Source organism: Macaca nemestrina, chromosome 2 (genome assembly GCF_043159975.1).
Source record: "Macaca nemestrina isolate mMacNem1 chromosome 2, mMacNem.hap1, whole genome shotgun sequence".
Taxonomy (NCBI): Eukaryota; Metazoa; Chordata; class Mammalia; order Primates; family Cercopithecidae; genus Macaca; species Macaca nemestrina.
Genome location: NC_092126.1, coordinates 118496661 through 118520688, shown reverse-complemented (window position 1 = coordinate 118520688; position 24028 = coordinate 118496661). Strand labels below are relative to the sequence as shown.

Below are 24028 nucleotides of genomic sequence, written 5' to 3'. Positions count from 1 at the left end.
CTGCACACAACCTCCCAATTTTTGCCATATCTGCATACTACCAATACTCTTATCTATTCTTCCACATTTCTTCCTTTTGCTTAAAGATCTACAGTAATTCAACCTAAATAACACTGGAACACCCATCAAAAGAAATACACAATTGTAAGGAAAAAAATCACTTAAATACTCTTAAAATTTTGCGTGCCACTATATGGGACCTCCCATTTGGGTAATCATTGTTGTGCTGGCTTCAGGAACTTGGAGATTCATAAAGGTCTTGGGCTGTTGTTACCCTGATAACTATCAAGGGCATTTCTACTTCCTAAAGAAATTGTTGAAGCGAGCCCTGAGAGTAAAGGGTAACTGGGTGTGTGCCTTGGGAAAGATTTGCCATCTGTGTTTGGACTTGGAATTTCAGACTCTAGGATAAAGACTAGAGCAGTGCACGGCTGCAACGTGCAGAATGTGAAAAGCCTCTGAAATGCACCATGTCGGTGCCCCAGGATCATTCTGCTCTGCCGTTAGTGTCCTTCATTCTCTGGACCACAACTTCCCCAAGAATGAGGACCTGTTCTTGCTCCCTGCTGGACCCCTGCCCCCAGCAAGATGCTGACTACACAGATAACCCATTAGTATATGCTTGCTTTTTAAAAAAACTTTCAAGTGGTATTACAGTCAGCAGTTGGAGAGAAATATAGAAGAGTAACAGCTGTGTGAATTGTTTGTTTGTTTGTTTGAGACAGAGTCTCACTCTGTTGTCCAGGCTAGAGTGCAGTGATGTGATCTCAGCTCACTGCTGAGAAAATTTTTCTCCGTTTTCATGGAGAAAAATAAGATGAACCTCTGCTTCCTGGATTCAAGTGATTCTCATGACTCAGCCTCCCGAGTAGCTGGGATTACAGGTGTGCACCACCACACCTGGCTAATTTTTGTATTTTTTGTAGAGATGAAGTTTCACCATGTTGGCCAGGCTGATCTCTAACTCCTGGGCTCAAGTGACCTGCCTGCCTCAAACTCCCAAAGTGCTGGGATTACAGGTGTGAGCCATGTGGCTAGCTTGGGTACGTTTTATAAGTGTCCCAGATGATTCTCATGCACAGCCAAGGTGGAGGATGGCTTTAGTAAATCAGCTGTTGGGGATCTACTGTGATGTAGGCCGCTTGGCCAGACTACACAACACAAGCTGTTCTTCCCGGCATTGGAGGACGTTTCAGAGAATGCCTGAAGGAAGCTGATCTTCAGTCTGATGGCGGTTGACTGCATTTCAAATAAATCTCATCTTCCAAATGCTTGACAGGCCAGGGTGCAGGATGCGAAACAGGGTCCGGGCTGCATTCTGATCAGATGCACTGGCAGGCGGGGGTGAGTGCTGGGCTTGGAACAAGTATCTCCGGTTTCACCAAAAACAGGCAGGGGCTGGCTGAAAACTGACTTCAGAGGAGAGGCCTCGAAATTGTTGTGACAACCAATAACTGGTATCTAAGAGGAGGGTGGGAAATGAGTTCATGTGTCCTCCTCTGTGTGCTTCTTTACAGCTCCCCTCCCACAGTGCTCCCCCGGCCAGCCCCCGCCAGGCTGTCAGGCAGAGAGTAAGGCTAAGGCCACGTCTCAGAGCCAAGGGCAAGCTGCAAGGCCTTACAGGGTAGAGCATCAGGACTGCATGGAAGAGTCACTCCAGGGTAGCCTTTCCATGGTGCTTCTCCCTCCAACAGCCCAGAGCTGTCCCGGGCCCACCTGTCATCTCTTGAGCTTCCATGAGTCTCCCGATGCCCTTTCGGAGACCCCCACCCCCGTTCTCTGGTTGACCCCTCATCTTCACCTCCCTGATGAAGCCAGCTGCTCCCCTCTGGGTGTTTATCCATCTCACATACTTGCAGCCTGCTCTCATCTGCCCCTGTCGGTCCTCTACCCCAGCTCCTTGGGGCGCTTCCATCTTTCCTCATGAGTCAGTCCCTCCATCCCATTAATCATGCAGGCTGCTTCTCTCTGATCCCTCTCCAGCGGGCTCCATCCTCGTCCTGGTCCTGATGCCCTGAACTAGACACTGCTTCCCTCCCTCCTCACTCACACCCCTTCCTGTGCCATGAAGTTGTTGCCCAAGGGCTCCTGGAGAGTCCTGGGTGCAACTGTTCTGCTAGTTTTGACCTAGCTGTGCTCCTGCTGGCTGACCTCATCCCCTTTCCAGTAACACTGGCCCCTGGCTTCCTGTGGCATATCTGGGGTTTGCAGTGTTTTCTTTTACCCATAAGTTAACATACTCTCCTATGATTAAGAGACTCACAATTTCATTGATGGATCAACTTCACGACCATTTGTTCAGTGGGTACTAAGCTCTACACTGGGTACTAAGCTCCCTCCACGTCTAGCTGAGGAGTAGATCCATTGTAAAAGCTACACTAGAAGCATAAAGAACTGGAGCATGCAAAGAATGGGGCTGACTTGGCCTGGGGGCACTGGTGAGAGCTTTGTGTAAGGTGAGGCATGGAGAGCCCACTCACAGAACAGTGGGAAGATGGCAATCCAAATGGAGGAAACAGGAAGGGAGGGAAAGGGAGAGAACCTTTTTAAAGACCATCATTTGTTTGGAGGCTTGAGAAGAATGGGAACGGGGACCCAGTTGCTCAGGCTGAGGTCAAATGGCAAAAGGTCTTGAATGTCAGGCCAAAGCTTCAAGAGTATCTTGTAGGCCAGAGATTGGTCCAATGGGCAAATCCAGCCCCTCTTTGTAAATAAAGTTTTCTTGCAGCACAGTCACACTAATTGGTTTGCATACTGTCTATGACTCCAATGGCAGAGCTGAGTAGTTTTAACTGAGACTGCATGGCCCACAAAACCTCAGTGATTTACTACTGGTCCTTTACAGAAAAAGTATTCTGACATCTGCTGTTGGTGCCATTGAAGGTCTGTAGTATCGAAGTGGCAGGACCAGGTTTATATTTTTAGAAAGTCCACTCTGAAAGCTTGCAGAGGAAGTGCTAGGGAAAGGGTCTGTAAAATGGGAAACGGGAGAATGAGTGTAAGAGATCGAGAGTAATGGTATTGAGCTAATTATTTCTTAAGTGTGAAAATGATTTAAAGTGCAAAAAACAAGGCAACAAAAAAATAAGAATACCCCTCTCCCCCAACAAACAAGCAAATCAACAAAAATACTTAAGGGAATCCTATGGCCAGCTGTATTTAGAAAAACAAGTATCACCTGCCACAAACAGAAGTGTAGCTTTCTTTCACTATTTTCCTTTGTTTTGGTCCACATTTTTCTTTTTCGACCTTTATCAGAGAAAACACGACGACTTCAGCGAATCCCACTCTCTGCCTTCAGCTCCCACATAACCTAAATGGAACCTGAGACATTTGTCAAGCCCATCTATTTTGTTCTTTCAGCAACATTTCAAGCCGTAACAGTATATTGATTTAAGTCATCCTTGCTAATTTAATAAGGAAAACAAAGACAGCAAATGCTTTTGTGAAACTCAAGTCCCAAGGAGAGTTACAGAAAATAAAATCACCATTCCCGGGGTTTGTAATGTTTTAGACAGTCCAGAAAATCATCAACATATTTCCCTGGAGGTCACAGTGCTCCTTCAATTTGATTACAGATGCCCCAGGGCTCCCTCCCTGCTGGGAATCTTCATCACATAGATAGAGACAAAGTCCCTTTACACAACTGCATCTGTTGATATCTTACGCACCACCCAGGAACACAACCAATCCAGAAAATATTATCCCATAGGATCCTTCCCAGTGTGCCAGTATGGGGTAAGCCTCCTAGGACAGTGACCCCAAGATGCTGGGAAGGTCTTTGGAAATCAACAAAACAGCAAAATTATTGTTATAAGAATTGTCATCTCCAAGAGCCCAGAATCTTTTCATATGAAATATTCAGGCATCTGAAGCACTGACGTCTCTTTTGAACTATCCATGTGACTGTTCTCATAACTCCTCTCAATACTCTAAGAAGGCTTGACCACAGATATCGAAACTTCAATAACGTATCTTCCTTCCAGACTTCCTCTTTTCCCAACTGTTTAACTTCCTTCCTATCTACTTTTACCCTCCGTTCTTCCAGTCCTTTCTCCCATGTTTATCAGAAACCCAGTATATGCTGGGTGATAGGTGTATTGAGAAAAAGATGTGAGAGACACAACTGCCAGGGGTAGAGGCCTGGGGAGAGCAGTCAAATCACCGAAGAGAGATTCACACTTCAGCATCCCCAGAGCTGACAGAAATGAACGCAGGGCATCATCCAAGCTCCAAAACACATAGACCATTTGATTTGCAGAATGCCAGTGATCAGCATATTTGAATCTAGGGACAGGCTAGAATGCTCTGATCCTGTGCTGTCCAAATTGGTGGCCGTTAGTTACATGTGGCTATTTAAATAAAAATTAACTAAAATTAAATAATAGTCATAATTCAGTTCCTTAGTTACACTAGTTAGATGTCAAGTGCTCAACAGCAACAGGGGGCTAGAGGCTACGGTACTGGACCATGCAGATCTAGAACATTTCCATCATTGCAGAGACTTCTATTGGAAGATAACCAGTGATCCTAGAAGGAACCATAGAAAAGAACTGGACCCTAGCACTCCTTAAGGATGGAAGGTACAGTTCTCCACAAACCTGTCCATACTACCACTCCCCAGAGGTAGAAGAAATGAGATGACTTAGGTATAGGGGGTTTAGAGCAAACAGGACTGCCAGCATGAGACAACCTGGACTTGCAAGGGGAAGTTGGTAATGAGTTTGAATGAACCCTAAAGAAATCAATGCAACCACCACCCTCAAGATTTATTTATTTTGCTTTATAAAACTTGAGACTACAAATTACATTTGCAGTGCTATTATGTTTAATGCATTCAAGATGAAATCATGCATGCATCTCATATCATGTTAATAGACATGCATTCAAGTGTAATCTGAAACTCACGAAATAACAATGTTACATATAAAATTAGAAATAAAACAACTTTTTTCATATTGTATTCATTTAGAAATAATTTTCCCTGGGGTTGGCCTCAACTTGCAACATACTGGAGGGGCACAGATCCGGTTTGTAAAATAGTGCTCACTATACCTGGCACACAAGCTCACCCAAACACCCCTATTTCCATTTGTCCAGCCCTCCAGTCCATACAATATATTCACATACATACAGAGAGCTCATCCAAAAGGCAGAAAAACAATCCTGCCACCATCAGTGAACTCCAATCAGGAATTGTTTTGCTGGGAGAATTGATTGCAAATCCCATTTTTGAGACCACTGCTGTGTCCCCTTGGGTATGTCACTTTACTTCTCTGTCTCCACCAATAGAGTTGTACCAGCTCTAGCTTCTGAACAGAATTTTTGTGGGACAAAAATCAATGAGAGTAAATAAAATCATGGATATTAAAACACTCTAACTAGTTGATAGCGTTGTCATCATTCATGTTGTGATTTGCTCCTAGAGCTTTTATTCTTTATTCTTGTGTTTCATGGCTAATATATCTTTCATGCCAATTATGTTGAGAGTGAGCAGAAAATTCACCTATGATGAAGGCAAACTGTCCACTACTAGGAATGTTCCTTAGAGTGTTATATCAGTGAGTAAATGCATTACAAAGTCATGCTATCAGCCAAGCAGGCTCTTAGAGAATGAATCTTTTTCCTTCAGGATTAAGGAAAGGTGTGCTCCACCATTCAAAACCTGTGCTATGGTTTGAATGTTGGTCCTCTCTGAAACTCATGTTGAAATTTGACCCCTAATGCAGCAGTATTAAGAGGTGGCACCTTTAAGAGGTGATTGGGTCCTGAGGACTCTGCCCTCATGAAAGGATTAATCTATTAATAGATTAATGGGTTAATGGATTAATGAGTTATTATGAGAGTGGGACTGGTGGCTTTACAGGAAGAGGGAGAGAGACCTGAGTGAGCACACTCAGTCCCCTCACCATGCGATGCCCTGTGCCTCTCTGGGACTCTGCAGAGCCCCCACCAGCAAGGCCCTCACCACGGGGGGCCCCTTGAACTTGGACTTCTCAGCCTCTGAGAAGAGGCTTTAAGAAGTGAATTCCTTTTCTTTACAAGTTACCCTGTTTCTACCACTCTGTTAAAAGCAAATGAAAACAGAAGAAGATGGCCTGTCACTCACCCCTTCTGGAATTGTGATCATTCATGCATACTCAGGACAAGGTTAGAAAGGTCAGGGTACAGAACTCAAGAAGACTGCTGTCCATGATACTGGTGCCATCAGCTTCCTGTGCACATCAGTCAGACCACCTGCCCACAAAACTTCTCAATGACCTGGCTACTGCTGGACAATTGCAAATGTGGACAATTATTTCATTGTGATGTCCAGGCAGAGAAACAGATTCAAGAGCTGCCTTGCATTGCCTTGTTCTACAAACAGGATATTTTCTTCCAACAGATTCCATGGGTAGGAATATAGTAGAAAATTGTAGCTTCATTAGAGGAAATACAACTACAATAAGTTAATAATAAATAAAATACCTGCTAAGGATTTCCCATGTATTTCATCTCTTAGGAGTCAAGTGACTTTTCCCAAAACCCAAATTATACAAATAAATGCTCATCCAGATCATCAACCTTCTAGGTGGTCATATTTCTTAATCAGGGCACTGGGTATTTTTACACAGCTTGGTTAATACCTCTTACCCAGTCTCACCCCCACTTTGACAGTCTCTGAATTTTTATTTCTTTGTGCACCATGGCAAAGATTGCTAGCAGTGATAGTAACAAGGCCTGGCACGTTTGGATTCCAACTTGTCTTAATTAACGGTCAACTGTAATAGCCATTACCCAAGCCACGTTTGTTTAAATGTTTTCTTCTGTTTGTTTTCAAAACAGTTAATTGCGAGTAGAACTAACAATGAATCTGAATGTCATTTTTTGGGAATATTTCACTATTAACCCAGGGTTTGGAATAAGGCCACTGTTCTGGAGCATCAAGGAAAATAACTCCAACCTTCTTTACATCAAATGTGAGCCCACTCCAGAGGTCTGTTGGTGTCCAAGATAAATGACTTACCACATGAATAACAATTTAAAACTGCAATGTGAATTAGGACATAACTCATCTGTTAAATATTTCATGTGAAGATGTTAATGAATTGCATGATGGAATGTTGGACAAAAAAGACAACTGAAATCCTGGGACTAATTTGGGCAAAACTAAGAACAGAGTATCCTCGGGAAGATGAGGGGGAAGGAAGGGAAGGCAGCTGCGCTCTTGTCCCCCTCGGGATCAGGCTGGCAAATTCAAAAGCTTTCTTAGAATATTATAGGCAAGGGAGAATGATCAGCAACAACCTTTGGAGAAATATTTAGATCAAAGCAATATGCATTTGTTATAATCTTGGTAAAGCCTGAACATTAATCTCCAAGCTATGGTATTATTTCAGAAATTAGAAAAAAAAAATTCTCACAGCAGCAGAAACATCTCATATTTTAGCCTAGTCTAAGTGAAGAAATATAATGATAAAAGGGGAGGAGGTATTTTAAATGTAACCCCTAAAAGATTGCATGTTTCACTTCTGAAGTATTCCCTGTAGTATGGGGGGCTGGTAATCTTTCTTATACATGCTTTTAAATAACAAAGAGCTCCATGATATATGTCTGTGGTGACAGAGAGGGAGGAGAAATAGCTCACATTATCACTCCATGGACAAGGCTATAGCAGAAGATTTTCTTTGCTGAGGAAGCCTATTTTAATCTGTAACCATCCCTACCTGCTGCCTGTGACTGGCTTCTGGGAATGTGTGTAGGAAGGCCTGATCCATTTGGCCATACATTTCTTTCATAATCACTTTTTTTTTCTGTCCTGTCAGAGCTTCTCAAAACAGCCACCTTCGGTAAGTAGAGTAAATGACAATTATAAATGTTTCCTCCATTTGGGTTCTAATTACTTGACTGGATTGATGTTGAAAAGAATTAGCAGGGTTGTGGAATGGAATAATAATTTTCTTTTCACCCCTGAGGTAATCTGGAAGCATTTTTCCAGACTTCATCTGAAGAAACCTATATTCCCTCAGCTTTCCCAGGCTGCCGGAGCTAGCATCAAATAGTTTTTGTCAGATCATTTTATGCTCACAAAACTCTTCAAATAATATTATTTCAATAAAATTTTCAAGCCAATACATTTTTAGAGTCAATTCCCACCCTTTCAACCTTTCAGAACAAAACATTTAAGCCTCAGGCTTCATTGTATTTTAATCAGGGCTGCACAAATCAATGTCCTTTAAAAAATTATAAGCTTCCAAGTTATAGCTCCCTAGTTAATAATTTCTTATTAGGTCACCACCTAATAACAGTTACCAAAGAGACCATAACAAAATTGGGGGTCAAGTTTCTAAACATTTCCAAACCAATAATAGAACAGCCACATACAGTTGCCAAACATCTCTGAGTTAGATGTTTATGACTGTATTTAATATAAAATAGCACTAAAATCTCCACGTGGGCAGTCCACAGAGCTGGAGGGATGCCTGCAAACCCTCTGATTGTCAGGTTCATGTTACAGGGCACGGAGATGGGGAAGAACTTGTCCAAGCACACCCAGCTCCCTCGAGGGACCTGAGTGCCCTGTGGAGCTCCCAAACTCAAATTCCCTCCAGAGCTGAGAGGGAACTGTGGTGAACTGAACACCACCCTGTGTCACAGTCTCCAGGGAACTGCAGAGCTCAGCTTGGCCCAACTAGTATCTTGTGAAACACAAGACTCAATATATAGACAGTTCATTTGAAAAACTGACAGCACTCTAATAGGATTGCCAGATAAAGGGTTTTTTTTTTTTGTTGATGCAAGATCTTGCTCTGTTGCCCAGGCTGGCATGCAGTGGCGTGATCATGGCTCACTGCAGTCTCGACCTCCCAGGCTCAGGCGATTATCCCACCATAGTCTCCTGAGTAGCTAGGACTACAGGCATGTCCACCATGCCTCATTAATTTTTGTGTTTTTTGTAGAGACAGGGTTTTGCCATGTTGTTACCTAGGCAGGTCTCTAACTCCTCGGTTCAAGTAATCCTCCCACCTTGGCCTCCCAAAGTGCTGAGATTACAAGTGTGAGCCACCATGCCAGGCAGATAAAATATTTTTGGTTTACTAAATCTGGCAGCTCCAGGCTGGGGCTCATACAGAACATCCCCAGGCAATGACCTGGGCTGATCTCTGTTGCATACTTAGCCCTAAGAGAATTGAGACAGTTTGCATCCTGCAGCTTAACTGTTAGGACTGGGGACCAAAGCCACCTCCATCAACATGACTTTCATGACTTTGCTATTAGTTCTAGAAAATCCTTGCCCAGAAAGATAGTAACTATCGCTTTACTCGGGAGAGGTCCCAATCCCAACCAGATCCCCACATTGGAAGACCTGCCCAGTCAGACTCTAAAATGCTGTAAATATCCACCTGGCTCCCCCTTTCTGAGACACTTCTATGACTATCAAGGTTGTATTCTCCCTTACTGCTATAGGGAATGAACTGATTTTGAGCTAAAAATATTCTTTAAAAAAATAGAGGTAGGGTCTTGCTCTGTCACCCAGGCTGGAATGCAGCGGCACAATCACCGCTCACTGCAGTCTCCAACTCCTGGGCTCAGGCAGTCCTCCTGCCTCAGCCTCCCGAGCAGCTGGGATTATAGGTTGGAGCCACCACACCCATCCGATACATGGAATATTCTGCTGGTTTTCTTGTCAGCAGTTAAACCTGCTTCTTCATGGCATTTATCAATATTTGACATTAAGTGACATTTTATATTATTTATTTATTGTGTTTCATCCCCATCCAACTAGAGGTTGAGGCTCTTTGTTTACTGCTGTATTCCCTGTACCTGGAGAAGCTCCCAGCGCAGGGAGCTTGTGAAACACACGGGGTGGTTGAATGCGATGTGGATGGAGATATCAATTATTCTCAGGGAGTTTGCTCTCTCCAGAGATCTACCTCTGCCATCCATGTGGCTTGGACTCTGTCCCAAGAGCAAGAGAGAGCAATGAAAAGGTTCTCAGCAGGGGAGGGAAGGATGTGAGACACAAACAGATTTGTGCTTTGGGAAAATCTACAGGGGAAGTTGCTGGGATGCATGGTTTGTGTCTGGGGGACTGCATAGGGGTCAAGAGTGCTCATCTTACCAGGTGAGAGATGACAGGTGGACTTGCATGGAGCAATGGGTGCCAGGGATGGAGAAGTATGATCTTGTTTCTAACCCCTCCTGACTGGGTGAAGCCTGGACCCCTGAGTTTGCCAAAGACCCATGAGTTGTATCTGCATCTGGCCAGATACAGCACTTCCCCACCAGCCCTTCCTAACACACACACCAGATCTCAAGGCTCTGTCATATTAGTTTGATAAATTTGAACATGATTTTGCTTCCAAATAAATTATTTAATGAAGCATACTTCTCTGCTCACCAGATATGTCTCCAAATTACCTAAGACTTATTCCATGATGAAAATCATTTTATGGTTGGGTGTGGTAGTTCACACCTATAATCCCAGCACTTTAGGAGGCTGAGATGGAAGGATTGTTTGAAGTTAGGAGTTCAAGACCAGCCTGAGCAACAGAGTGAGACCACATCTCTACAAAAAAATTTTTAAAATTAGCTGGGTGCAGTGGCATACACCTACAGTCTAAGTTCCGTAGGAAGAACACCTGAGCCCAGGAGTTTGAGGCTGCATTGAGCTATGATTGTGCCACTGAATTCCAGCCTGGGGGATAGAAACCCTGTCTCTAAAAAAAAAAAAAATAGAAAATTATTTTATAACTTGATTCATAGGAATATCACGTAGTAATAATAGCAGTAGTAATAATAATAATTAATCCCATTTATGAAGCCCTCTAGTATGTGCCAGGTATCTGCTAGAAGCTTAAAAAACTTTATTGCTAATCCTAATAACACCCTGCAAACTTGATATTGGAGAAGAGCAAGGGTCATAGAAAAAAGTTATGGGCCTCAAGTCTCCTACTAAGAAGTTACTTTCACCCCTGTTTTCAACCTATACAGCAAAGGCAAAGAGGTTTCCATAACTGTAAGATGTAGTGTGCTCCCGGTGTTCTTTTCTGTCAGATAAAATGCAAACTGGAGGTATCAGGGTAAGTCATTTACTACCTAAACACTCTAGAATATTTGCACGAATTAATGCATCTAAATATTCAAATTGGTTCTGTCTTCCCCTAGGTAATGATGACTGATTTGCTTACGTGATTAGGCTATTACCTTAAGATTACTCTGAGAACTAATTACCTAAACTGGAGGTAGAGTTAAAGAACTCTCCACTAAAGAGACAGGGTCTGTAGGATGAGCAGGAATTTATGATAGCCTAAGACCAGTTGAAGAGGGAGGGTGGAGAAAGCATTTTTGGCTGTGCACAAAATTCTAGGTTGGTAATGAGTTTGAAGAGGCTGAGAACGTTAAGACCATGTGGTCCATGCCAGTTAGGAAGCTGAACTTCCTGGCCTTTAAAAGACAAAGACAGGAAGGTTAAAACAAAAACTGGTGATTATTCTGGGGGTAGCCTGCCACAGCAAAACTGTCCCCTTGGTGGTGGGTCAATAAGACCATCACTTTCTTTTCCTGGAATCTCCAACTCATTGAACATGGAAAGGATGGCTACACCAGTAAGAGCCAAGGGAAGACCATGCACTTATGAGTCTGCTCATGCAGTAACACAGCCTGGCAAGGCAAGCCACTGGGCCTGGTTCCCTCTGGCCAGGGAGATACCCACTTCAAAGTCAAACACCTGGGTGGCAGATGTGACCAGCTGTAGCAGACCTGGCCCAATGCAGATCCTCTCAGAAGAGCTGCACATGAGGTGATTATGAGTAGGGAGGGGAGGGAGGAGACAGGGAAACATTAAGGAGGGGCAGACGGCACTCTGGAGAAATCAAACACTTTTTCCCTCTAATTTCCTGGAATCTCAGGACCTTAGAATATGTGGGAGTCAGCCCTGGAGTGAAGAATACCAATTTTGTCCCTTCATCAGGCAGATGGTGAGGCTGGAAAAGCCATCTTCTGTTGTTACGTGACTGCTCCTTGACTCTCACCTGGTTTTGTGAGTGGGTTGAGCTGGTCAGGTCTCCTGAAGGTGGGCTGCGAGGTGGCGCTGGCACTTTCCTGTCTGATTTGGCAGGCCAAGTCCAACTCCTTCTCAGCAGGGCCAACACCCAAAAGAGCCTCCTCAGTAGACAGAGGCCTCAGGGGACAGCCAGGCTGTCTGATCTCAGTGTCCCTCAATTTGCACATTTCTCCATTCCACCAACATTCTGTTGGGACTCAAAGAATGATATCCCAAAGACTGGAGCTTTGACATGCTGAAAGACCTTAGAAGCTGCCTCAGAATCAAGGTTCCTCTAGCTTAGTCTTGTTCCCCCTCTTATCCTAAGTGCAGGGAGGGACTCTCTTTGGAATATCCTCATCTGACCAAGAGAGCTTTTTTTTTTTTTTTTTTTTTCTCCAAAAGAAATGTAATTGTCTTAAACTCCTGCCCTAGAAATCTCATCAAATAACCAGGAAAGAACAATGACCAGAGAAGAGAGTGGGAGTCATCACCAGCCCAGACAGACTTTTCAGCTATTCTTCTGAGAGCAGCTCCAAGAGATTACCTGGGGGACATCATCTGCATAATAAGACCACCTTTGTTCCTGTGCAGCTCTGCCCCTCACCTTCCCTAATGTCCACTCGTCTCCTCCAGTGTGGGTCCCCTTCTCCCCTGTCCCCATGAAAAATGTATATTCAATATGTAAGCTTCTGTACCACACTGGGTTATTGGGTAATCACTCTCCTGCAATTCCCCACGTTACATACGTTCGAATATATTTTGTATGTCTTTTCTCCTACTAATCTGTCTTTTGTCAGCTGATTTTCAGCAAAACTTCAGAAGGTAAAGGGGAAGTTTTCTCTTCACCTCTCATATTCCCTAAGCATAGCTGGTGCCCAGAAATCATTCAATAAAAGCTAGATGAGTAAATGAATGAGCAAATGCACCGTGGTCCAGACACAAGGAGGTTAATCAGTGCCTCTCATGCTCTCTGAGAAATAAGTCTGAAATCCAGTTGTACTTCTTCCCGGAGATTCCTGGCACCCCCTGGCTTTTCTCCATTCCCTCGGCTAAAGCATTCCATGCTTAAGGCCTCAGGGAAGGGAGGACACACAGGAATCCAGAGAACTAAGAAGCAGATTCTGGATTTTTGACTCTCAAAAGCTAAGGCCTGGGGAATCTCAGGGTAGGAAGAAAAACAGGGGAACTGCCTGGGCCAGTTTGTCCTATCTGTACCCTGTCTTCTCCACACCCTACCTCCAGCCCCCTGAATAAGCTGCCCAGGAAAGATGATTTGGACTGGAAAGGGAAGAGAATCAAAGGGAAGCCGAGGAGCTGGTAGACCCCAAGAGAAATATGTGCACCATGATGTCTGGGCAGGCATCTGCCTTCCTACCTTGGGTCTAACTCTGGAAACTCCCAGAGCAGACAGGAGTATTCTGCTCTACACAGTCCTTTCTCTCCTACTGCTGGGAAGAATCCGAGAGCATCCCTACTCTAAGCCCTGCTACTGCCAGAAAGGAGACAGCCTCCCAGAGTCCACAGACAGACAGCTCAGTGGGGAAGGGTTCCCTGCTCCCGCAGGCTCTTCAGAGTGAGGCCCAGGGAGCTGCTGACTGACTCCAAGGTGACCTTCCCTTGGAATGAGGAGGCCATAGCACTGACCTGTGCCTGGACTGATGATAGAAGACCAGATGGGACTGGGTGACTCAGGAAATGCCTGCATGATGACATGCTTAAATAATCCCCTCTCTCTTCAGCCTCAGGTAAACCCTGGGAATAGGCAGAGAGACACTGAATTCATGGAAAGTTCTTGCCTACTAGGATAATGAAGACTTCTGATGGAAATTAGGTTGAATTCAAATAAAACCACATTGATGGCACTCCTGAAATCTGTGGGCTGAAATCTGTGGCCTCTGCTTGTTCATGACACAAGAACATAAACAATGGAGCACTTAGCAAAAGGGGATGACCTCAAGAGGCTGCTCAGACTCCAAGTCCCAGGCCTTTCCTCAGGTCTGCTTGGGGCGGATCCTGGAAGAGAACCTAGGGTTGTGGGCACTGAGTTCCAGTGCACCCCCCTCACCCACTCCCAGTGATTCCCACAGCCTGTCAAGCTGGTAGGGGCAGAAGCCCGGGGCTGCCCCAAGTGTTCATGGTCGGGGGGAAACAACCAGCACAACGGCTTAATCCTCACCTTCTTCCCAGCTCCTGGGTAAGTGGACTTTTAGCACGGACAAAAGCCTTTAAAAGAGAAAGGGTTGTGGACGTCCAAGTATTGCAAGAAGTGGCTTTGAGAGAATGAGGACTTCTGAGGCCCCGTTGGAATGACTGGTACTTTTTCTCTATGCATAGCATAGGCCATCTGACCACCACGCTTAAGAGCTTCAGTTGTGTCCCATGATCTTGGCCCAGTGCTCTCTGTACTGAGGGTGGGGAATTTCACGAGTCTCACCTCTATAGGTAATAAGCCATAGTGTTACTGAGAGACAGGACTAGCTGGATTTCCTAGGCCAACTAAGAATCCCTAAGCCTAGCTGAGAAGGTGACCGCATCCACCTTTAAACACGGGGCTTGCAACTTAGCTCACACCCGACCAATCAGAGAGTTCACTAAAATGCTAATTAGGCAAAAACAGGAGGTAAAGAAATAGCCAATCATCTATTGCCTGAGAGCACAGTGAGAGGGACAAGGATCGGGATACAAACCCAGGCATTCGAACCGGCAATGGCAACCCCCTTTGGGTCCGCTCCCTTGGCATGGGAGCTCTGTTTTCACTCTATTTCACTCTATTAAATCTTGCAACTGCACTCTTCTGGTCCATGTTTGTTACAGCTCAAGCTGAACTTTCGCTTGCAGTCCATCACTACTGTTTGCCTCCGTCGCAGACCTGCCGCTGCCTTCCATCTCTCTAGAACCAGCAGGGTGTCCGCTGTGCTCCTGACCCAGTGAGGCGCCCATTGCCACTCCTGATCGGGCTAGAGGCTCGCCATTGTTCCTGCATGGCTAAGTGCCTGGGTTCGTCCTAATCGAGCTGAACACTAGTCGCTGGGTTCCATGGTTCTCTTCCATGACGCACGGCTTCTAGCAGAGCTGTAACACTCACCGCATGGCCCCAGATTCCATTCCTTGGAATCTGTGAGGCCAAGAACCCCAGATCAGAGAACACAAGGCTTGCCACCACCTTGGAAGCGGCTCGCCACCATCTTGGGAGCTCTGTGAGCGACGACCCCCTGGTAACATAACCAGTCCCCACCACTTTAGCAGTTTCTTAGTTACTATCTGTGTCTGCTTCCTTCCCAGATTGGAAAATTTCAAACAAACTTAGGTCGGAGTCCTGCCTGTTTCATGTACATGCAGCATGCCTTCAGAGTCAGTTTTCTCATCTGCACAATGGGAACAGGAGTGATGCACATCTTATAGGTTTGTGCCTTAACTGAGCTAATGTATGTCATGAGCCTAGCACAGTGCCAGGCACATAGTAAATATTCAATAAATGTCACCCATACATACACACAGCAACGGGTATGTACATTAAATACATGCATTAATCCATATCCTGGTTTCCTCCCCGGTAGCTGAGTCTCCATACAGTTTTTCCAAGACTGGAGAATGACCCCTGCTCAACAGTCCATCCACTAAAGAGCTAAGATCCCTCCACCAGGGGTCCCAGATCCATTTCATCAACCGGCCTGGTTCTCAGGTTCCTTCTAAGCCTTGCAGACTCCATGTCACCTTCAAAAACATTAGGCTTCAAATCCCTGTGAAAAGTTTCCTCCTTTATTGCTGGAAGACAGGTAAGCCAGACCTGGTGTCATCTCAACCACCCAGAACATTCCCAACGCTGCTGAGTTTGTAGAACATCCAAAGAGCACGTGGAATCCTCACAGACAGATACTGTCATTGTCCCTCTGTTCTACAGTTGAGCGCATGGAGGTTTTGGAGTGGCTGGGCTGGAAAACAGATGATAGAGGTTTCCCATCTGGAAGCTGGGGGGAACTATGCGGGCACCAGAATTTGAACCCAAATCTTTCTGACTTCAGAATAGAAGCAGAAAATAAATCACTATAATGAATGAGCCAAAGGGACTCACCTAAAATTACTTCAAAAATGAATGACCCTGCCCTGTAGAAAAGATGGACATTTCATCTGCTTAATATGAGATTGTTAAGTCCACGTGTTTTCTGGCAAGTTTTTGCCTCATGTTTTATTTTTTGTTTCCTACATCTGTGAACTGATCTGTTTCTGAGAGCCCAAAAAGAGCTCCTAAGATGCTCACCACATCTTCTAGAGCTTCCAGACCCTTCATGTTTGTGGTCTCACTCTGAAGAAATAAGACAACTGGGGAGGCTCCTGGGAAACTAGGCAGGGCCCCAAAGAGTTCAGAGCCCTGGGAGGCTTAATTTCTAGGAAACCCATGCCCACAGGGATGCTGTAGAGTGCAAAGCCAACATCCTTGGTCTCTAAGAAGGTGGTTACAGAGGGAAGAAATAGTATAGGACCTACAGGGGTGCAGGAGGCAGTTTATAAACACAGCTGGCCAGCCGGGCCCAGTGGCTCACATATGTAATCCCAGCACTTTGTGAGGCTGAGGCAGGCAGATCACTTGAGGCCATGAGTTTGTGACCAGCTGGCCAACATGGTGAAATGCCATCTCTACTAAAAAGACAAAAATTAGCCGGGTATGGTGGCAGGCGCATGTAGTCCCAGCTACTTGGCAGGCTGAGGCAGGAGAATCACTTGAACCTGGGTGGGGAGGTTGCAGTGAGCCGAGATTGTGTCACTGCACTCCAGCCTGGGTAATGGAGTGAGACTCTGTCTCCAAAAAACTGAAATTAAATTAAAATAATAACCACAGCTGATCCTAAGAAGACAGAAAATAGAATTACTGAGGGCCCACTCTGGGCCAGGTACCCACCCTGTGTTATCTTAACTCTTCAGCTATCCTGCGAAGGAGAAGATGTTTTCTCCATTAAAGAAAAGGTACAGGGTGGTTAGTAACTTAACCAGGGCTGTGCAATTGCTAGGACGTCTTGGAGCTGGGACTGGAGCCCTGCACGCCTGACTCAAAGCCAGCCGCCCTGTGGCTCCCAGGCTCTCCTGTGGTTCTCAGTGGGGCTGCGTCACCCCCTAGGGGTCTGTTCTGGAAGTCTGTAGAGATGCTTCGAAGTTCAGTAACTGAAGTCCTACAATTCACAGGACAGCAACTACCGCCCACCTCCCCCGCCCCTGGGCCCCGCACCAAAGAACAGTTCCGTGTCCCTAATGGTATCGATTGCTTGGGAAGCATAATCCATATCTGGTCTTGAGCCGAACTCTGTTTTATATGCAAATACAAAGTATGTCTTGCACATGGAATTTTCTAGAAACATTACTATAGTGCTGTGAAAGAGAGAGATGGGTCTCCTTTATCTTGTCTGCCGCTTGGCTATTTCAGAGGTATCCCCCAACTAAGGGGGCAGGATTTGTGGGTGAAATATCTACACAGTGGCCACTGCATTGACAGATCTTGTACCAAAGTGCAGCACAAGCATCTAGCTACTTTATTCTGTATTATCTTGTAGTTGTGCCCCAAAATTTATGTATTACAATATATATTTTCCTATTATAAACAACTCTCAACTAGTTCTTGATATTATAGTTGGAACATTCTGTAGATTTTTTTGGCAGCATATAGGAAAACAAGTTACATTTTCTATGAATTTCATTTGGAGATAGTAAAGGGGATATTACAAATGATTATTAAAAAGGAGCCTTGGGTGTGAGAGGACTGAGGACTGTCCTGGCTTCAGCTTCCCCTCTGCCACTGAGCGCAGTGAATATCCTCTTTTTTCTCCCTCTCACCCCATCTTGTCTGTGGCTCTCCTCCCCTGCTCTTGCCTTGAAAGCACAGACTTGGCTCAGGCAAACCTCACATGTCACCATGCTTCCTCTGTGCGTCCCTTCCCGTTTATTTTGGCCCCAATAAGGTGCAAGATATTGGTATCTGAGGCTCAGCTCAACTGATGGATTTCCCATCTCACAGCCGAGCAGTAAAAGAATGGGCTCCTTTCGTGAGTAGAGAACCCAGATCCCAGATAAGGTAAAGCTTCTCTTGAGGCTGCCCTGCCACAGCCTGGAGTTGTGCAGGTCCACTCTCCTGTTGGCATATCTTCTTTGATCAAGCAGCATTGTCTTTGAATTGCTGGTAGGCTGGGAAACAGGATGAAGCATTGCAAACTGCTTCTTCTTGCACAAAGCATCTTAATTATAATTATTGTCGCATTATATCGCTGCCTTGCAAGATGAAGAGGGAAGGAAGGAACACTGCAATTTCACAGCATACACAGGTTCCCTAAAATGAGGAGGGGGTTGCAAAGAGTAAAAGAGCAGGGAACAGAGCCCTCAGTAGATTAAAAGGGGCCTTTGTAGTGGCTGCATCTGTACATTAAAATAAATCTCTCCCAGCACTAAAATAACATCTACATTCATTTGGGCCAGTGCCACATTCAGCATTTAAGAAATTTGACAAAACATTGCTTGAGCATGTTGAAGTTTGCCAGTTCAGAACAAAACAAGAAAGCTACCTCAGCTGTATGGAAATAGTTCTCCCAGTTCCCTACTTTCACTTGACTCCCATTTTCCAGCTGCACTTAAAAGAAAAAGACTTTGCCCTTTTTTCAGGTGCCAACCACTTAGCGTGGCCCTGAAATGCGCAGCAAATTGCCATTGGAGGTGGTAGACTTCAAGAGGAATCTTCTTCTTTTCCCCTAAAGGAAACTACTAGAGACTCTGCATGCCTGATGAAGCCTTTAATAGCTAGAGAAACATTATTTGGGGTGGCCCTCAGGTAGACCAGACATGAATAATGCCTCATAAAAATAATTACTTCTACCCAGAGCACAGCATGCCAGATGAGCTTGGCAGGGGCCCAGTTTCCAGAAAGAATCACAGGCTAAAAAAAGCTTCCATCCAGGAGCCTAAGGATGCATCTATCTGTGGCAGAGACCACAGTCACTTCTGTGGAGCGTGCCCCTGCAAAATCAGTTCTGAATTTTTCTGAGACTGTGACCAGCAATATTGGGAGGTTTTTCAGGCTACTGTTTGCAACACAATGAGGCCTGAAATAAGTGACCAATGCGCTTGAGAATGTTGATAATGTACCCTGATTCCAGTGCTGCCCCTTGGGTATGGCATCAATGGGTAGATGTACACAAGCTCAGAGCTGGAATGGTGGAGTGGGCCATTGAACCCAACCTGCTTATTTCATAAACCAATAATGAGCAGTCCAAAGAGGCTAGCAACTTGCCTGACATGATTCATAGATGGCTCAAACTAATTTGAACTCCAGCTGAGCTGGAATAATGGACAGCTGTTACTTTTGCCAGTTGAGCATGCATGTCCCCTTTTTCCAGCAGCAGAAACCCTCCCTCCTTATCCACACACACACCATTCCCTTTGTGGAGCTGTTATGACTCCAATTCCAGTCTATGTGGTTTGTGTAGGCTTATCCCTCCACACACTAGGCATAGGGATGCATCCTATGCTCCTGTGCCAAAGTGATAGGCAATGACCTAAACTATACCAAGGAGAACAAGTCCCAGGGCATTGAACTGAAACTTTTAGGAAAGAGGGGGTTTATTTCCATTGAGTTTTTCAATCTGCTCAGATGAATACTGGGGGTACTGGATGAGGAAGGTCCGCTTGAGAACAGGGTTGACACAAAGAAAAGTAAAACAAGAGACTGAGAAACTTGGTGATTTCAGCTGAACCCCTGATTCAACTGTACCTAAAGCCAGTTATGACTATGGAGTTTTTACTTACGAGACAATGAATTTCCAACCATCCCAACTAATCAAATAATCAACTTCCTTTAATTTACTGATTTTGCTAAAGCTAATTTGATTGTTGCCTGCATTAAACAACTCCCGACAGATGCAACTGTAGTCTAGGTTGGTAGGAGATGTGCAAATTATCTTCATGTATAGAGATCCATCACATAAGCACCTCCATGCAGACAGTCAAATACAATAGCTGACAACAGCATGGGCATGAAAGGCAAATCTGTGGCATGAATGGTGCCCTTCCCTACTTCATGTCAAGTGTCTCTCATGAAGCCTAGTATTCCTTCCAAGGAGCCTCATCATCCTTCCAGCATAGTATGCCTCGCAACCATAACCATCATCCAGTTGTACCAAGTTAGCTGATCATGCAGAGATGCTCATGGTGAAACCATTGCAGGAAGATGCTACCTTTGCCCATACTAGTTGAATGTACATAGGCCCTTGAACTGCTCTTAGTAATCAAGTTCTGGACAATGAAGAAGGCAAACACATATATGTCCAAGAAGGGCCTAGTTGCTACCCTCTTGGGAGTATTTTAATTTCTTTCTAATGACAATTAACAAGAATCTTCCAGTTTTTACTGAGGTCGGGTGTGAGGTGATATAGTGAGAGAATTACTCATCTGGATGGGCTCTTAAGAAGTCACCTGGAATAGACCTTGGGCTCACACCACACACACTTTCCCAGGCAAAAAGTTTCCTATCTCATTCCCTAGTCAAGATAACCAGGTGGAAGTGGGCTGGGGGTGAAAGGAGAAGTAGAAATAGAATGTCATTGTAATTTGAGGTCATAGGAAGGCCAAAAGCACTTGATGGGTGGTATTCAACTGGACATCACCACCTCCAGTCAAGACAACCAGGTGGAAGTGGGCTGGGGGTGAAAGGAGAAATAGAATGTCATTGTAATTTGAGGTCATATGAAGGCCGAGAGCACTTGATGGGTGATATTCAATTGTACATCACCACCTCCTCCTTAGAAGGTCTGCTCTGTATTGAAGGAGAGAGGCCAAGATTGCATTTCCTGGAAACTCCCCCATGTGTGGTTCCAGATGAGCATTTGCCAATAAGGAGCTAGTGCTAGATTGAGAAGGCAGCAAAGAGACAGAGGCCATGTTGCTCTGGAGGCAGTTGCAGGCAAATTTGTTGGCAGATGTGAGGTTTGAAGCAGCTCCCAAGTGAGTGCTAGAGAACCATTTACATGGATGCTTCCTGACCCACATCCCCCCACATTGCAATGATTATAAAAGCTTCTAGTTCCCATAGGGCTAGCATCCAAGCCCTTAATATTTGGAATACATAGGGTAACTTCTGTTCCCAAGACCGAGTCCTGACTGATAAGAGTCAGGACCTCTTATTTTCATGGGATATAGCCAGAGCAAAACTTCTAGTTCCCTTAAGGGCTAGTATCCAAGCCCTTCATATTTGGAATACATAGGGTAACTTCTGTTCCCAAGACCAAGTCCTGACTGATAGAGTCAGGACCTCTTATTTTCATGGGGTATAGCCAGAGCAAAAATTTCCTTTGCATGCTACTAAGTCTCCACTATCTCCATACTATAGTCAGGCCTATTCCCAGGGCACCAGGCCCTTGTGGGGACATCTAGCACTCAAAATGTTGTGGATATATGCTGTTAACCCACAGACTAAACAGTATAGGTTCTCCTGCAGGTACACAGGAGAATGCTTCAGTGCCTCCTGAGAAGTCGTATCCTGCACTAGCAGATGCCAGCTGAGAGCACCTGGAATCCTGGTATTCTTTTTCTTTCTCCCTGCTCAGCAAGTCCTAACTACAGCCTCTTATACACTTTGTTTTCTGTCTCTTAGGTTTGCATTAGCACTGCTTGGAAGATTATTCCACCCTTTCCTTCTGTTTCTCAGTCTACTGAAAAAGTTAACAGGCAGCATAGAGTAAAGGTGGGCTCAGAGTTAGAATCCAGTGATCCCACTTACCTGCTGTGGACGGGATTTAGGCAAGTTACTTAACCTGTCTCTGCTCAGTCTTTAAGATTATGATGATGAATATTAGATCAAGCAGAGTGTCTGGGACACAGTAAGAGCTCAATAATTGTTAGTTTTGGTATTATGGTATTTTCCTAGAATGGAACATCACTTTCACTATGGGGTTCCAGAAAAGATTAATGATGACCTGATTACTTGCCTAAGGCTCTCCAGGTAATTCTAATCATCTTAAATGCACTATGGTCACAGGCAGATTAATTTTTCACAATACTTAACTATTTTTTATCGACGCAGTGTTACAATCACGGATAAAGATCATTCACACTACAGCTCCATGCCTTAAGAGTACTCTCAGTTAGGGACTAAATGGTCCCATGATTTTTTTTTTTTTTTTTATAAACCACATCTGCTTCGAAATTGTATGTCTTACCTTTCATTTCTTCCATGATTTCGGGTGTTTAAGAAAGGATTGGATTCTTTTCATCCAGTGGAGAAGAGAGCAAAGCAACATATTTCTCCGAGGCTGGGCAAAATGCTAGCTCCCCCCAGGTTTGCAGCCAGCTCCCATGAAAGGATGGCTCTCCTGTCATTATTTGGCATTTTGGAACAAGGCCGTGGTGAAAGCAAACCTACTCTTGTTCTTCGTTAAGTCAAACTTTTAGCTTTTCTTATCCACTGGAAGGGCTGTTCCTAAGAGGCTTTCTCTTCTTTCCTGCTGGTAATGGCCCTCACATCCCCTCTCCTTTCATTTTCTTCCCCTTTCTATATTCTCTTCATCCAACAAATACTGACTGAGGATCTCTGTGCTGGGGACACAGTGAAGGATGTGACCGCTCAGGTGTTTCCTGGCTAAAATCTCTGAAGGCACACAGATATTATGCAAACAATAACCACTGTGGTGGTCTGAAGACACGTACAGGATGGTACAGGAGTATAAGAGGGGACACTCAGCCAAGTCCTGGGGATCGGGGGAGAAAAGGTTTTTAATCTGCAGCCTGAAGCTAGGGGTGGGAGGTAAGCATTAACAAGCAAAGTGAGGGGCAGGGAAAGAACATGAGAGGCTAAGCTACTGGTGTGGAATTCCACAGAACTGAGAGGCTTTCAGTACAGGCACATCAATGCATACTGCTTTTCATTCCTTGAGAAGCTTCCACTTCTATTGATGGCATCTTAGAACCAAGGAAATGCGATAATGAGACAGGGTACTCGTTTTCCTGCTGTTTGGAAGGAGCTGGGCAAATAAGTGTGGCAAAGAACTCTTGTGAAGAGCAGGAGCTGGGGCAGAGGTCAGGCCTCCTCCTTCATTCCAACGAGGATGGTCCCTGCCATCTACCACCCTACCTACACCTGGCATTACCCCAGCTTTGCTGCATTGCCCACTGACTACCTGGCAGAAGTAACTTCTCTGCATGCTGCAAACCCTGCCTGGTCCCTGACTCCCAACATACAATGTCCCAGGACACCTATAATCTTGAGAAAAGCAAGGGTGCCCATAGACACCTAATGGGGTAGTGATAGGGAACCAATGTCAAACCTGCACTTGGTGGGGATGGGGAGTGACTACAATGGATAAGCCTGAGAGTCCATTGGGTGGGCTAAGAGGCAGTGACACTAAAGTTTGAAGAACTTACATAACTTGCCCCAGGTTATGGTGCTAATAAGTGGGAGGGCATGGAAAGAAGTCCAGGCCTCCTCAAAGTCTGTATTTCCTATGGGTAGGCACCCAAAAGACATTGTTCTTGCTCTGGAGACATTCATAGGCACCTAGGGAAAAAGAGATACATGCCTGGGCTGGATACAGGAGACAGAGGTCAAAAAAGATATGGCATTTGATGATAGGGACAACTGGCCCTACTTGGCCACTTTCAAGGCCAAGATACTACAGAGTAAGGCTTGAAGAGCCAGATCCCCTGGCAATTCTAATCACTGCCACAGGCAGACTGGAGGGCACAATACCAGCAGGTATCAACACCATGTATTCTGCTGCACATGCCACAGATACCAATTTATATATTCCTGAAAAAGTGCTAATGTTCAGATGAGGTAGGGAGGAGGGGCTGAACTGGGAAAATGAATACCTGCATGCTAATTGATGGGAATTCCTAACCTTCCTTTCCCTGACCAGCTCTCAGATGCTGACAAACAAGCTTATATCCCCTAAACAAGCCCTAGAATTACTGTCATCTTCCCCATTCTCCAGTTTGGCTGAGTTTTCATTGATTCACCCAACAGTAAAGTCT

At 44.9% G+C, this 24028-nt stretch overlaps 1 protein-coding gene across 5 annotated transcripts in view; it reads right to left on the bottom strand.

Moving 5' to 3' along the window:
• Positions 1-24028, bottom strand: part of LOC105480634 (calcium voltage-gated channel auxiliary subunit alpha2delta 3) — a 932903-nt gene that overhangs the window by 99833 nt on the left and 809042 nt on the right. The gene's annotated exons all lie outside the window — the stretch shown is intronic.